The sequence below is a fragment of the Athene cunicularia genome (assembly GCF_003259725.1).
Source record: "Athene cunicularia isolate RWA chromosome 9 unlocalized genomic scaffold, athCun1 chr9_part2, whole genome shotgun sequence".
NCBI classification, from domain to species: domain Eukaryota; kingdom Metazoa; phylum Chordata; class Aves; order Strigiformes; family Strigidae; genus Athene; species Athene cunicularia.
The window spans coordinates 1,261,580-1,276,597 of record NW_020799111.1 but is presented as its reverse complement, the minus strand read 5'-3'; positions in this window follow the sequence as shown (position 1 = coordinate 1,276,597).

The window sequence follows — 15,018 nt, the reverse complement described above, 5'->3', positions numbered from 1 at the left end:
CCCTGGGAACATTGAGGGGATGTGCCCACCCACAGCTCACTGCAGGTCATACCATGGGACAGGCAGTGCCGTCCCCTCAAAGTCCTCATGGGAAACAGCACCAGGAAACACTTAAGAAAAACATCCCTCAAGTGCACAAGGCACGAGGTCAGATTTTTTTACAACCTGTTGCTTATAGAGTGAGAACAGGACTGATGTATAAGAGGGATCAATCACTCAGGCAGCAGTGTCATCTTCTGCAAAATCTCATGGCCACCTCACAAGAAGATGGAAGTTATTGCATTCCCCTGAATAAATTATCTTTAATAGGGTCATATAAAATTTTAAAACTGAATTCATCAATACGGTTTTACAGTAGCAAGCACAGGCATGTGTTCATTGTACAACAAATGCAAGGAGAGCAAATGGATTTTGTTTCATGCCTGCTAATTGTCAGGGCAGGAGTTGGAGTGCAAGGTATCACTTGAGTCACTTCTCTCACCTGTGGTGGACACAACCAATTGGCTTTGCTATTCCAGCTATTTTCAAACTCATTTACTCAAAGCCACGACAGTACACTGATAACAAGATACTATTTAATTTTTCTCAGGGATAGCATTACTCATTTTTACTGAGATGGCAGTAGTTAGTTAGGACTAGTTAGCTAGGACTATATAAAGGATAGAGACGAGTATACTACAAGGAAGAGGTGGGATCTGCCACAGAAGAGGCAAACTGAACATGCAGCCTCCACGTCCTCCCAAGCACTGCAACTGCTGTGCTCCAGCCACCTGCCTTGAAAAAAAACCCAGCAAAGAGATCAACATGGCCATGGGGCAGCATCTGGGCTGGGGTGGATCCTCAGCCCCGTAACGGCCGCCTGAGTGAGGGCCCTGCAGGGACACTGGCGCTGAGGCTGTGCCTAAGGGGGCGGCTGGGCATGGGGGCGCCCCAGCTTGTTGGATGGAAGCTGAGCCTGGGCCTGGGTGAGGAGCACTGCAGTGCTTGCAGGGCAGTTCCTGCGGGGCTGTGCCGGGCCGGCAGGCATCTGAAGATGCCCAAAGAGGCATCTCGGGTTATTTTACTGATCCAAGAATTTCCATCTCTCGAATCAGTGGTAAGTGATGTGGTCAATGAGATGGAAGGTGACCCCGCAGCACAGGGGATACCTGCACCCACTCCTTGATAATTTTGCTTTGACTCCTTGTGATGTGCTAGCAGATCTCTTCGAACACTTCAGCACCCTCCCATCCGCATCTGTAAAACGTTTCCTTTGTCCCCTTCTGCACTGCAAGATTTCCACAGCAATAAAAGTATCTAAGATTAATCAGTACAAACTGCACCTGTTGGTTAAAGCTTCAAGTGTTGCCACAACATAAGAAGAAAAAGCCCCCCGTCCCTGTTTCCCTCCCGGGCGTTGCCACTGTGCACCGCAGCATCTCAGCTTGGCAGCTAGCCTCCACCCAACTGCAGGAAGATCAAAGGGTGGTTAAGCAGCTGCCCAGGCTTTATCCAGTTGCTCTTATCAATCTTCATAACAAAGAGAAAACAACTCGACCATCTCTTGTGGGAAATAAATTGAGTACACTTCTGTACTCGCCTACGTTCTTGTTTCTTCAAGAATTAGCCCTATTGATGAGGCCCAGGTGAAGAGCTCCAGAAGCAATTAAAACGAGTGCTGTACCTCAAGGTGTACCTTGATAATATTTCTGCTCTCCTCTTTTTACTATGTCCCTATCTCACACTAGCATCAACACAAGGTGCATTAGAGATGATGCTTCATAAAGGAAAGCTGCACTTCACACTGAGAAAGCCTTGATCCAAATGCACTTCAATTAGCAGAGGGCAGGTCCCAGGGACTCCTGGACAAGCTGCAGCTGTAGAGATTAAGGCAGAGGGATGCCTCAGAGTCAGGGAAGAGGATCCAGGGTGGTGTTTGCTCTATTTTTACATTCCCCACTCCCCATTTTGTCCACTTCCCAGTTGCCCTGCCAAGACCACTGAGCCGAGTCACTGCCTAGAGAACTGCTGGAAGCCCCAGGTAATATATTCCCATGCCCATCAGATCTGTCAGAGCAGACACCAGATCTTCGATCGAGATCCAAGGCTTAACCTCATTTAAACGTTTTCTCAACAAAGGTCAAAACTTATCCGGCTGCTGAGACCCCCCACTCTTACATCTGGAAAGGAAACATTTTGCTGTTAATTAATTCATTCAGATGAAACCAGCAAAAATGTCAATGTAACAAATTAGACACTCATTGATTATTGGCTTAAAAAAGAGTTAATAGGTCTGTTCTGGAGAAGGGGGTTAGGCAGGTCTTTAAAGTGATACACACATGCAATACTTTATTGCTCATATGGGCTCTCCATTTAGCACCTTAATTGTAAAAGTATGTTTAGAAATTCTCTACATTTCTTATTCCCTTTTCCTGTTAGGATAGCTTGCAAACCACGAGTGCAGCTTTCCACCACGTCTTACATTGTGGTGGACCCAGCCCCGCTCATCTTTGTTAGTACTGCAGCTGCCTGGACAGCTCGAAAGTAACACTGATGCTCTGTAAGTGAAGCTGTGCAGAAGCCGTCTGCTCCCTGCCATCTCCATGGGAAGAGGGCCACCAACGAACATCAGACTTGGGAAGCATCCAGAGACTGAGGAGCTGCATTTTCACAGAGCAGCAAATGTTGCTCACGGGCCAGCCAGCAGCTGAGGCTTGGAGGAAACAGGCTTAACTCACTACCTCAGCTACTCCCTGGCCCAGGAGCAACTGGAGGTTACCAAAGATTAACAGAAGCAATTTATGGTCAAACATTATGGAGCTAAAGGTTCTGCAGAGACGTTAAGTCTAATGAAATTATAACAGAAGATGCCATCTGCCAGCAAGACAGAAATGTTCAAACTAACATAACACCATCCAGGGCTGAAATTCACATGCCACACCCAACCTGAATGAACATCATCCCCTTCTCCCTCCTCTTCCCAGGCTCACATTGTGACTTTTAGCTCATGTACAAAACAATAAGACAGGACAGTGTAGCAGCAGAGTGAAACAGAAAAAACAGATGTTTTAAATTCGATGCAGGGTGCTGGGGTAATGGTTGAAGCAGGATTCAGAGGGCAATTTTAGCAACATACAATGAAGAACAATTCAAGGCAACGGCAATAATATCTGAGGACTTTGTTTTTAAAATCACAGTGTGGTCACTGTGAGGAGCTGATTGAAATTGTGTATATTTTAATCAAAATCTGGATTGTGGATTAAACTTTAAAAAGAAATCACATAGCAGTATTTAATTGATCAAGGCTTTAATTGACCTAAATGAAAATACTCTATAATGGCTGGCTTAAGTCAGTTGTTACTGATGAGACATATTGTATTTCCCATACACGGAAATAATCACAAATAGTTCCCTATCTAGAAATGTCACTTCGCTGTGGTAAAGCACGTTTAGAGCAAGTCTGGAAGTAAAGAGTGTGTTTAACAGCGTAAGGCACGGCAGTCAGCCAGTGGACAGTCTCGTAGACTGCTTGTAGCCTGGAAGTGGCTAAGGCCATACAGAAGGGTTATAACCCCAAAAGAGATGTGTCCTGAGCCCAGCACACAATGTGGTAAGCCACACTGTGTCTTGAGATCCAAGAGACATTCCTCATGTTGTAAAGAGACTCCTTCCAATAAGCTTCTCACTGTTTTGAATATAACCAGACATCTGTGGGAATAGGAAATTTTGCCTTTACCCGGGGAGCAAGGGTTGAGCCTTCACCAGGAGAAAGTTAGCATGCACCTGTGCATGGGGGCATCTCCATCACTGCCTCTGAGAGAGAGGTCCTGTGCTAGTTGCTCATGACCATCATGGAACAGTTCAGGCAGCCCTATGGTCCCCTCCTGCCCACCTGATTTTTTGTGCAGTCATACCAAATGTACCACCTCAGTGCATGCAGCTCGTACACTGCAACTCATAAAATGTATCTCAATTTGCTGTCTCAAATGGTTATCTTTTGACATCTCTTGTTTTTACCTGGCTTTTAATAAACCAGTAAATGGTTTGCTTTCTTTGACAGCAATAGAAGAAAACCACTTTTCTCCTATCAATTCCAGACCCTCTGAAAAAAAGCATGACTACAGTCTTGTTTAACTACAGCAGGCATGTCCTAGGGTAACAAGGATATGATGAAACACATGCTTTACAAAATAAAAATTAAAAAAAAAAAAAGGAGTTTAAGAAAAAAAAAAAAGAAAGAAAAGAAAAAGAAAGGCTACATTCAATGGCAGAAAAAATTGATTTAACCACATAAAATATTACAAACAAAAATCGGAGGTTAGAAGTAGAGTTGAAATGCAAACCATTACCTCCATTATCCAAACCAGGCTGTTTATTTACAGCTAGAAACTGTAGAAATGACTTGGATTAATTGTAATTAAAACCTTTTGGTATCTTTAGAGCACCAGAAGTGTTCCATGCAAAGGTAGCAGGGCCGTGAGGCGGAGGAGATGCTACGACTTACAACAAGGACATCTTGGGCTGTAAGGAGAACAAAACAAATCCCTGACAAACATGATATGAGGCTAAGAACAATTCCAACTGTGGCAAGAAAAGAGGGTTTGTAATTGAATTAGTAAAAGGCCATACAGCAAAACTAGAGCTAAACTATTTGCAACATATATTAGCTGAAAGAGGCATTTCAAGTGAGAAAGGATCATCTGTTGGGGAAGGCGCAAAAACCATCTGAGCTTAGTGTGTGCTTTTGCCTCAGAGCTGGCATTGAACAACTCCATCTCCCCAGGACTGTGCTGCCCACCTGTGAACAAGGGCAAAGCTGGTCCCTGCTCCCAGGCTTTTGCTGGGCTGTACTGATATCAACACAGATGGCAATTTCCTCCCTGAAGAGCCTGTGTCTCCTGCCATGGACCTGTTGGGATCGATAAAGGTGCAAGATAACAATACAGGAGATCTTCTGAAAAACAGCAAGAAATGTGTAGGCTGAAGACAGATTCCAGAGCTGGGTGTTCCCTTTGCGCGCCATGGTCGAGCCCAGATCCATGCAGAACTTTAGGCTGGGGCATAGTATGTCCTCACCTGCACCAGGGTAAATCAGGCAGAATCCCTCAGGAGCCTAGAAACTGTGGTAAGGAGACACAGATGACCCTCAGCAGACTTCTTGTTTAAAAAAGCAAAGGAAATGAATAAACAAAATAATTTATCAATAGTCACAGCAGGTCAGCATGCATGTAGGCTAAGATACATCACTCTTTGAGTTTGAAAAGTGTGTGTCTTACCTGGTCTAGACATCCTTTTCTTCCAGCGTCAAAGGCAAGAGACAAGCCCCTCTAGTGAGCAACTCTACCCAAGAAGGCACCCGCAAGGGAGATGGGAGGGACACGTCTTGCACTCATGTAATATACTCCAAAGATGTCCTCTTCACCTTGTCCTTCAGTATTCAGTCCCTCTAACCTGGTCTGGATGATACACGGCGTTCAGGAAACACTTAAGTATGCCAGGTGCATCTGCACATTAAACCAAGAATAAAGCTTCAGCTGGGTCTGTATCCAACTCTTTGGCACATCAAGGATGGGAAAGGACGCACGGATGTCTTGTTCACTAACCCACGCTCTCCCTGCCAGAGAAATGTGCCAGAAGTTATCAAGAAAGCTGCAAAATGAAAGCATGATATGCTGTGGTAATTATGTGTGCTTGGATATTTTTTTTTTTACAAGTGTTCTGCCTTTTAGTAAATATTCTTTAGCATCTCTGTTGTCCCATTTCATCACAGTTAGCTGTAAAAATGATCGCCTTGTCCTTATTAACTCTATCAGTGCCACAGATGGCCATCCCCTGGCCAGCTGCAAGAAGGCTGAAAATAGCTATGAGGTTTGGAGGGACCAAGGAGGCCATCTGGCAGTAGTGTGAGAGGAAGTTTAGTGGCATCAGAGAGCCATCTGTGTCTTTTCAAGGGTGGCAATTCTAACATCACTCAGCGGTTGCTCAAAGTAGGTTTTCCCCACCTAAACCGAAGAAAAAGTTTTTTCGGATCCCACCGCAAGAGAGACATCTTTTGAATGTGCCACCCACTCCTGACCACCACCTGACATTGTCCCCTACACCAATTACACAGATAACAATACATTTGTACCAAGCTTTGAAAATTCCTTCCCCTGCATACTGATTGTCATCTCTTTGAATAAACACACAAACCCGTTGACTGGAGGTGCGTAAATATTTACAGGGCGTGCCCAAGGAGGGTCAGAAACCAATATATCTCCTGGAGGAAGAATACATGCTCAGCGACCGTAAAGACCTGATCTCGCATTTGCCCTGAGCAATTACAGTTAAGTAACTGCAATACGAGCACATATTTAAGTACTTATGCAAGGAAAAGAGGCTGATGACCTCGATTATATTTGCATTGTGTTTCCTGTTGTTAGCACTTCCTTGGCGGAATTACTGCAATACATCTTGGACTCCAATTTCATCTGCCAGCTCCACGAGACTGCAGCCAGCCTTTAGAGAGGTCCAAAAATGCTTAGAAGCTGAGCTGTATTTCTTCTTGTACAGCCCTTCTGTCCTGCCTCAGCAGTGGCTCACGCCTCCATATTGCCTTGTCGAGGAGATCAGCAGAAGCAAATTTGCCTCAAAGCTCCTCTAAATCGGTGGCATCATCCTCAGCAGATAGACAACCACAGCTTGAACTGCCTGGCTCATGACCCGACCTGTTGAGTGATTACACTGAAACAACACACCGCAGAATAGATTGATTTCTGTTATTTAACAAAAATAAAGGGGTTTATACCTTTCTCTTGCAAGCAAAGCTGCAAAAGTTTCATAGCTGTAGCCTGGGGGAGGTGACATTTTGTATTTTGCAGACAATTATAAATTTGGCTATTTGCATATGATTTTTCACCTGAGGACTCCCTGCAGGTACACACCCAAAAAAGTTAGATGTCATAAGGTGAAAGACTAAGAAGTTGTTAAATGCCGTAGTTAGGGTATTTGTTTTCTCATGCTTCAACCTGGAGAGAAGAACCCCAGTTATGTACTATTTCCATGCTATTTTGCCCGCTTCATTCAGCTCACAGGACGCCTAGGTTGGGAATGGCAAGGTGGTTTGCAGCCTCTTTGAAGTTAATTTCCAATGCAGAAGTTCCTCCACTTCTGCCTGGAAGCCATTCTTCATGGGTTTGGGTAGTCTTCACAGAGCTGTGCCCCAGCACACAGCAGACAGAGTAGGGGCCCCTCCAAAAGTCCTTTGTATGATTCTCTGTTCCTTGCCACCAAGCTAAGGTTTGACTCGCTTTAATTTGAATGAAAAGCTAAAAAAATTCTGGTGTTGTTATGGTTGGTTGGGGCATCCATTTGGACAGTGCTGCATCCTGCATCCAAAGATCAGGGTGATCCAAACTAGGAGGGAAGAAGCTTTCATCTTCCCAGCTCCAATCCCGCTTCACAGGCAGACTGCATCCCCTGCCACATCACAACACACCTCCTTTTCCAGCATGGGAAGAACCACTTAGAGCACTCTGTCCTGAAACATGCATCCAGCCTCAGGGGAAATTAACATTCCAAATTTTCTCATTAATGCAAAATGTTCTTCTCCTGCCAGCTCCACCAGAGCAGCAAGAGGGGCCATGTCTCAGAGGGCCAGCTGCAACATGGAAATCTCCAGATGCCAGGAGATAAGAACAGCTGGACCCGCTCAGAACACCACCAGTATCCTGTACCAGTGTCACCATACATCCACAGATGCCAGAATGAGATGCAGGAAAAACCCAGGACAGGCTGCTGTGGAACAAGCATCCTTAAGTCCTGGAACATAGAGGTTTATATCTATTGTAATGTTTTTTTCTCTGTGTATCATCACTGGAGAACTTGGTTACAGCAATATCTTGGGGCAATGAATTCCCTAAGCTATGTATGAATTGCTTGCAAAAGTGTCTTTTTATCAGTTTCAGTTCTGTTGCTTTTCAAGTTTATTCAGCATCCCTTTGAATGAGACACTGTTGTAATTGTCTAAAAAATAAATTTGATTGCCTGCCTGACCTTCTTTATGCCGTTTATTACCATCATTTCATTTTCTATTCATTCTCTCCTGGGAAAAAACAGAGACAATATCGTCACTCTAGCCACAAGTGGAAGTATTTGTATTGCCTGTCTCTAAGCCTTTGTTGTTTCCTTGTTTTGTTTTGGATGTGGCACAACCAGAACTTCACACCAGCTTCACGGTGGGAGCCCACACTGAGCAATGGCAATGTCAGCTTTGTCACCATTCATGGCTTTTTTTTAGAAAAAAAAGAAAAAAAAAAGTCATAGTTTCTTGGTTCTTTATGTCATCAGAAAATGAATAGAGAATAAAGCAGAGAGCATTGCAGTGATCCTGTACCAGTCCTGCATTGTGCATGATGATGCAGATCTGTTCCCATTTCACAAGGTCCCACAGAAGATCTGGAAAAGATACAGGGAAGAGTAACACTGTCATGGAAATGTTCTAGGAAGGCTTCTGTGCAGAAAAAAAAATCACACGGATGATCTGCAAAATTGGGTAGTGGTCTGCTGAGCCAGGAAGTCTTGGTCGGAAGAGACTGGATAGATCAGTGAGCCTTCTCTGGCGCCAGAGCTTGGGCATAGGCACCAAAGCTGAGGATCAGCAGGCTCAGCACAGCTACAAGACACCAGCTTTCCCTCCCTCTATGGACATTACCTTGCACTTGCTGATCCAACATCATTCACCAGGGTGGTGTCCAGTTCCCCTGCTCTGTTGGGCCTTCTGAAGGTCAGCTGCTTGTCCTGCTTAACTATAGGCTACCTGCAAAGTCAAATACTGATGAATAACAGTCCTGCTCCAGCATCTTACTCTCTACTAACACTGTCAATCACTTCTTCCAATTTTGAAGTCCACTTCTAAAAACAGTGGATCTTTATCCATCCATCCATCCATCCATCCATCCATCCATCCATCCATCCATCCATCCATCCCTGTAGGATATCTTAGTCACCAGTTTGACACCTGGTTTGAAGACTTCTGCTTGGAGCTGCCTCATTTTCCTTCATGCTAGCCTGTTCCCCTTGCATTTTTTAAAGGGTGTTGCTTGGTCCTTCTTTTGGACACTATTTTGGCCTATCTGTTGGCAACAAGTTCAGCCTTGCTGGGTAGCCATTCTCAGCAGCATGCTTTAAGTAGTTTAAAGCTCAGTATGACTATGCCCATCCTGCCACACAGACAATCGTGTATCCCAGTAGCCTCGCTGCTGACTTCTGCCGCGTTCATCCCTGGTGCACCCACAAGGACTTAGTACCATTCATGTTATAAACATTGTGCTGAGCACAACCGTGTTATCATGGTTGCAGTTTACTGAGTCACTCACAAGCTATTTCCAAAGCTGGCCCCGTTCTGTTGTTTTGCTATTTTCCACCCAGACACAATATTTCTTCCTAGTCTTGGATGGGTTGGTAATGAATGGTATGAAATAGCAATGAATAACCAGGTTTCTGCAGGGGGGATATGGGATGGGACGCAGTCCAGGACCTGCCGAAGTGCTTCCCCGATTATTTGAAGGGGTCACTGTTCAATGACAGGCACAAAGCCCTTACTCTATGCTGGATGCATTCTCCCTGCAGCACTGGGAGCTTTTGCCAGCCTGAGAAATGAGAGACTGGGACTCAAAATAAGTAATCTTTTAAAACATAAATGGCCCAGCTGATTTTCTTCCAAATACACAACAAAAAAATTGCTGTTGGGCAGGGACCTCGTTTGCCAAGTTTCAACAGAGCAAAATTTTACAGCAAAGTTATAACCACTTTAAATACCATTGTCGGTTCATAATGAAAAAGCTGGCAGACATTTGCTAAGGCTGCTCTTCCAAGTGATGCTTTACCGTGATGCTTTACCATGATGCATACTCCACGTATGTGATAAGCTGAAGATTCATGTGATAAATTTTGGATTCATGTGATAAACCACGTAAAACAATCCTTAGCCACTTCCCCCATGATTTTCCCAGATCTAGGACCTTTCCAGAATTTCTTCCAGTAGTTCTCTCCCTTCAAACAGGCACCTCACTTGAACAGCAGTCTGCCAAACCCTTTTTGTTGCCGCCCAGGCTGTGAAATTCCCTTCCCAAATGAATCACAAGTAGAGGAGCAACTGCCTAGAGCCTTAAGAAATGATCTCTGATAAATAAACAAACAAACAAAAAAAGAATACTTAGATTATGTACAAGACACCATACCCCAGGGAAGCCTAACTTGAATGTACAATTGATGAATGGCTACCTAAAGCCCTAATATTAATAATAACAGAGGGACATTTCAGTGCGTGTTGCTACTGGCTCCTCCTTGGAGGTGCTGGAGAGGTAAACTAACCGAACTGTGTTTGCAGAAGAAAGCACAGATTTAGGTGTTAAATGACCCTTCTGAGGTGTCTGGGAAGGTGTCTGAGGTGTCTGGAAATTTAGACATTCTTTCTGAAAAATGCCTTTTGGGAATTGCACTTGGGGACCCCACAATAAACCCAACACCAAACAGTTTCTTCAGCAAATCTTGGCCAGGACAACCAAATCCAGTGGGGTGTGGGGTGCAGGAAAAAAAAAATCTGATTACGTTGGCACGGACTAGCTTCAGTTCTCTCTTACGTTGCTCCTCTGCTGTGTTCTGTATGTCTCTCTCACAAGCCAAGCTGTATACCAGCTTTGTAACAGGGAGCTGGGCTTGTGAGCGGTTTGGATGGAGTCTCCCACACCGTCTGACCGTGAACAGAGTGAGGCAGGGCTCAAAGTATGGCCCCAAAGCATAATGAAGCTGATGAAGAAGAGCCACCAGCCCATTTCTTCTCCCTAGGGCCCGAGCCTGGCCACGTTGCAGCATGGCAGCATGTGCATGTTTCAGAGATGCTGCTGGGGTGCAGCCTCTGACAGCCTCATTCTGGAAGTTCATAGGGAAGCCGAGAAAGCTGTTGCAAGCCTCGTGCTTAGTTTGCATTCATTTCCTTCCCAAACTCTCATTACCCGAAAGAGAAAGAGAGAGAGAGAGAGTGCATTCAAGTGGAAATGGTTGGAGTGCACTTAGAGGAATTTAGCCAAAAGGAAAAGGATAGATGATGGTGGCTTTTTTAATTTTTTTTATTCTAAAAAAAAAAAAAAATCCTCCAGAACTTAAAACTGTTTTAATCAGCTGAAAAACATACGTGGGCTTTACAGCTCTGAGACAGCTTGCACAGGCTCTGATAAATGCCTATCGCTCATTTGCATACGCTAACAGCTACACTTTAATCAGCCTCCTAATCCCTGATGATATTTAATGAATTTTTTTTATGCTCTCTCTCTCTCTCTTTCTCTTTCGGGTAATGAGAGTTTGGGAAGGAAATGAATGCATTTTTTTTTTTTTTTTTTAGTATCATGTTTGCTAATTCAAAACCGATCAGCGGCTTCTGTGTGCCTTTTTTTATGCAGGAAATAATGGGTGAGCTTGGTACTCCTGTTATCCTGCTCTCACAAATAATTAAGACTACAAAGGGTACAAATCAGTCTGAATGCACGGCACAAAGGCTCAAGCTATGCAAAGGTCTTTTTCTCTCTCTCTCTTCTCTCTCTTTCTCTCTTTTCATTTATTCTCTTCTTCTGACAAGAGGTGGCTTAGAAAGATACTTAGCAAAGCAATGAACTGGTCACTTCCAAAAAGCAAGAATTTCCCAGCCATTTTAAATGCTCATGATACACATGGACTTTTTTTTTTTAATGTTTGCTCGCTCTGTTATTTGGTGCATCCTGCTTTTGGGAGAGGAGGCTACCTGCTGGAGAAATCTTCCACTGTAATGTTTTACCTTTGTTTTGCTGGTTCTGCTTTTCTCCTCAGGAGGGCTTGGCATGAGAGGGTGCCACAGATTTTGATGGCAGGAGACCTGGAAAGGTCTTTCTTGTGTATGTGGTCACAGGGCAAAGGAGCAGTGGAACAAATTAAGCCATTTGGTGAGAAAACTGGCTGCATGACCCCACATGCAGGTGAATTTACTCCGCATCAGAACAGATCAGAGGCTCTAGGTGCCTTCTGTTGTTAACCCAGGCTCCAGACTACCCGGACCTCATGTGAACCCCCAGCCCATTAGGCAATTTCCCCCTGCTCTGGCCAAGGTCAACTGATAGATCCAGCTACTTCAGTCATGCAGACCCTTCCCATCTCCTGTCCACCCTTAGGTGCAGCCATGAAACTTTAAGGTGGAGTCTATGTGAGACCCACTGCAAGTCACCTCTACAACTCCACAGAGCGACTGACCTCCAAGAGACCCTCCATTTGGAACACCTTTTCACCTTGAAATTAAAAGTAGTATTTTTGAATCCTTGTGGAATTTGCAGAGGCCATGAAACACGTTGTTCCACAGACCAACAGGCAGCCCATAGAAGTGCTACAGGCTGTGATTAATTTGCATAGAAATGGATTGATGGACATACAGAAACTAACATGGTGGACCAACCGAAGATAACGCTCAGAAATATGCTTTCTCAATGCATTTGGTGACAAAGAGAGGGACCCAAGTCATGCCACTGGCCATAACATTGAAAACTACTGCTATAGTTCTGTAAAAATTACGCAACATATGAAGTCACACTGACACAACAGCTGAACCTGAGTGGGTGACAAAACGAGACATACCGAGTGCATACAGAAACTAACCAACTTGGTCAACAGGAAACAGTCACATTCATTAAAACAAGCAAAATAAGGATTTGAATAAACAAACAAACAAAAAAAAACCCTCTGAAGGAAACCTGCAGGCATGTCTGAAGTGTGCAAGTCTAGACTTCCAAATTCAATAGGACCTTTGTATTAGGAAGCTGGGTAAGGTTGATGGAAAAGATGCATTCTTTTGCCCAATAATTCTTTTAGGAGATGCAAGCAAACATCTCTGTAGGGTAGTCTCAACACTAACATATCATGCCTAGATCTCGGGGGATTAAGATCAGACTGAAACACCTGCAGATGATCTGATGTTTAGAATGAACATGAGCACTAAGAACATAAAAATGCTTATGTCCTTTAGCAGCGTTTTTGTAGATAACCAAACGAGGGCAGATTAATTAAGGTAGGTAGAAGTATGAAATAGCAAATGAGCTTGCCAGCTCCAGGAAAAGCTCAGACAGTCTTTGGAAACCTGTGACCAGGAGGCTTTTTGGAAATTCATAAGACCATCTGTACTGGTTTTCCTGCTAATAATATTGGTCTTGCAGCAATGACAGAAGGTTACTCACTGACCAAGACCCCTTGTGCGAGGCTTGGTACAAATCCTGTTCGTAATGATCTCCACCTGAAAAGAGGTCCAGGTAAACACCTTTTTTCTTACAGTGAAGTGTCACTGCTGAATGCTCCTTGCAGATTGTCCAGAACAACTCAAAGATAACTGAAAATAGAATAAGGTTTGGTGTAAAGAGAAACTGTCAGAGAAGCATCAACACTGGAATATTCTGAGGTTAACAGGGAGCTTAAGACCCAAGCTGATGCAAGGTCATTTTAGTCATGGCTGTCTTGCAAGATGATATCTGAGCCACCGGCTAAAACATACCACAAGCTATGCTCACATTCAAAATGGAATACTGGCAATTGTTTTAGATCATGAGTATTTTCATGAATATGTTTATGGGAAGAATTCAATCAAGGTAGAAAGAGACCATAAAGCACTAGGAGCCATAGAGCAAAATCCATTGTACAATGAGCCACCTGGACTTCAGAAAAATGTAATGAAATTGCAAAAGTACTCATTAAATGTGAAATACAGGCCCAGTAAGGAGCTTAGCAGATACGCTTTCAAGAAGACCTATAAATAATGAAAGCAATGAACTGCAGGAAGAGGAGTTTGAAGTAAATATGAGTCAAGTACTACCCATGTCTGAAATGAAATTTGACAAGTTCAAACAAGTAACACAAAATGACCCAAGTTGACAACAGTTTGGGGAAAGTAATTCTACATGGATGACCAAACAAAATATCAAGCCAGTGCTGAGCATAAAAACTTACTGGGATTAGAGATACAAAATTGCTGCAGTTGATGGGTTGTGCACAAGAACATCTTGTGATAATACAATATCAACATGAGGTCAGAAAAGCTAAGTGTTTTTCAGAAAGAGAAACCTATAGGGTACTGTGTAAAGAAAAGAGCTGTAAGGGCCGCAGGTCTGAATCAAAAGAAAATCTGACATCTTCATTGTAGACAGGATCCAGGCTGATGCAAAAGACTCTCTGACATGATCTGAGGATGTGATTTGAGTGGATTGACTTTTGGTCTAGGTCTCCATGATGGTTAATCTCAGCTAAGATCCTCAAGTCCATCTTCAGCTGGCATGTAACTGACCAAGAAACACATTACAGATCTCCATTTTCTGCTTTTGGGACTGCAGATGACTCAAAGTGCAGCACAAACTCATGTTCTAGTGACATGAGAGGCGAGGTGTTCATTGACATCAGTGGGAGTGAGACAGTGCCCTTAAGTTCCCAAAATATATGAAAGGCGTCTTCATTGTGGGTAGATGCTCTCAGCACAAGTAAACTCAGAGGAAAAGAGGAACTGTGCCCAAATAAGGACAAAGAACTAAAAGGAGACCCCGAATTTCCATCATGTGGGAAGGAGACATTAAACGCACAACCTTCTTGTCTGTGTATTTCTGGATTTACTTCCACACATTCCTACGGACATTCCGACCATGCTTTCAGAGCTACTCTGCACATGGAAAGGAATCTTGAAGGCAATAGGGACCTCTTGCAGTTGTCACCTTCATTTGAAAATCTAGCCCTATCACGACTCCTGTAGATGCTGACTGATTTACTCTGGTGTCAAAATTAATTGGAGCCAAGAAGAGTTATTCACTGAACAAATGGAATCTATGAAGAGGATCAAGTGTCTTTCATGTTCCATCATCCAGTACAAAAAAAAAAAAACAAAACAAACAAACCATGATCCCATCACTAACCCCTGGGAAATAGCAGGTGATAGAGCATACCACAGAGCAGCTCCTCTTGTAAGGTGGTGTTATTTCTTTCTACAAGGACAGGAAGTGAAGTTCA